Raw genomic sequence first — 1838 nt, 5'->3', positions numbered from 1 at the left:
CAAAAGATTATACAAGAGCCAAGGAAGCCTATAGTCTCAGCAACCCAAGGAGGCAAGAATGTGAGGAGGGTGGGCCAAGGGCTGTGCCAGGAAGGTTGAAGAGCTAGAAACAACTATTGTATTTGGCTATGGAGAGGTCATTTTGGGGTTCCATTTCTACCAAGCTAATAAACTAGCCCAACTGCTGGTTCCTACCTCCAAGATCAACCTGAAGGAGCTAGAGTGGTAGTTCTCAACCATGGCTGCACATTGTAATATCTTTAGAAATTTTAAAAAATGGTTCTTTGCTTTTAATTGCAACCCTCATCTTCCAGTAATTTGTCAAAATGATGAACATGAAGGGAAAGAGGAGAGGCACCAGCAGTATGTTCTCTAAGCCTTTCAGAAAATATGGGGCTGTCCCTTTGGCCACCTACATGCTAATCTACAAGAAAGGTGATACTGTAGACATCAAGGGAATGGGCACTGTTCAAAAAGGAATACTGCACAAATGTTACCATGGCAAAGCTGGAAGAGTCTCCAGTGTTCCCCGGCATGCTGTTGGCATTGTTGTAAACAAACAAGATAAAGGAAAGATTCTTGCCAAGAGAATTAATGTACGTATTGAGCATATTAAGCACTCTAAGAGCCGAGCTAGCATCCTGTAATGTGTGAAGGAAAATGATCAGAAAAAGAAGGAAGCCAAAGAGAAAGACATCTGGGTTCAACAGAAGGGCCAGCCTACCCTACGCATAGAAGCGCACTTTGTGAGAACCCATGGAAAGGACCCTGAGCTGCTGGGATCTATTACCTATGAATTCAGGGTATAATGGTTGTAAAATAAATAAATAAACAACCTCTAGATTGTTAAAAAAAAAAAAAAAATCCCAAGAGCTTCTAAATTAATTGATCTGGGGTGGGGCTTGAGCTTCGGAATTTTAAAAAATCTACCCAAGTGATTATAATACATAGCCAAGATTGAGAATCATTGCCATAGAAGAGAGATACCAAATTATGGAGAAAACTGTGAGAAATTCCTGGAGTATTTACAGTACTAGGTGTTTTGAAGTTGTGTGTGTGTGTGTGTGTGTGTGTGTGTGTGTTTGAGGAGAAGGGAGACTTTGATCTGGGACAGGAGGCAGCTCAGCACTTCTGTGGGAGGGTAACATAGGAATGGAACTTTGGAGTTTTGCTCTTACTTCTCCCAACATTGCTTTGGGACAAATAATGCCTGACCTTACGCCTGCAGGGACTCTGAGTTCTGGGCCAGATGTCCTCAAATATAAGACCAGGGCAATACAGACATCCTGAGCCTGCGAGGTGCTGCAGAAACAGGTGTGGATTCACTAGAAATCATGTTTCCACTCCTTTTCTTTCCCCTCCATCTCCAGATCTGGGGATGTACAAACATTGGAGTGTCTCTGAATATAGCTTTCCCAAGAAGGGGGCAAACAGAAAAACCCTGACCAGAGCTGTTTTGTGGGGTGAGGGATGATTAACTTTGGTTTTCTGGTGCATCCAATAGAAAACGTTTCACCCTATGTCCCATTCATCCTGCCCGCCCCCAAACCCTGTGCTAATTACGCTGGCAAAGGCTGACCTCTGGCCTTTCCCCATACACACTGCCTGATGCTCTCAGAGAGAAATGAGCTCACAGTCCAGAATAACGGGTTTTATGAGGAATACAACTATTTCAAAAGAAAAACAAACACTGGGTTACATATTCCATAAGAAGCAGAACTGTTAGAAAGACAAATAAATAAATTACAATTAGTCCAGTAAAAATTCTAAAAGACGTAAAGAAAATATTAGCAATATGAAAAAATATATATAATAAACTAAGCAGAAGTATTAGGTAG

The 1838-nt window shown here is 41.7% G+C and overlaps 1 pseudogene; it reads left to right on the top strand.

Moving 5' to 3' along the window:
• Nucleotides 1–326: 326 nt before the first annotated feature.
• On the top strand, nt 327–809 carry LOC142861602 (large ribosomal subunit protein eL21 pseudogene; annotated as a pseudogene).
• Nucleotides 810–1838: the final 1029 nt, after the last annotated feature.

Source organism: Microcebus murinus, chromosome 17, assembly GCF_040939455.1.
Source record: "Microcebus murinus isolate Inina chromosome 17, M.murinus_Inina_mat1.0, whole genome shotgun sequence".
Taxonomy (NCBI): Eukaryota; Metazoa; Chordata; class Mammalia; order Primates; family Cheirogaleidae; genus Microcebus; species Microcebus murinus.
The sequence above is the reverse complement of the archived record's forward strand: the minus strand, read 5'-3'. Positions and strand labels throughout refer to the sequence as shown.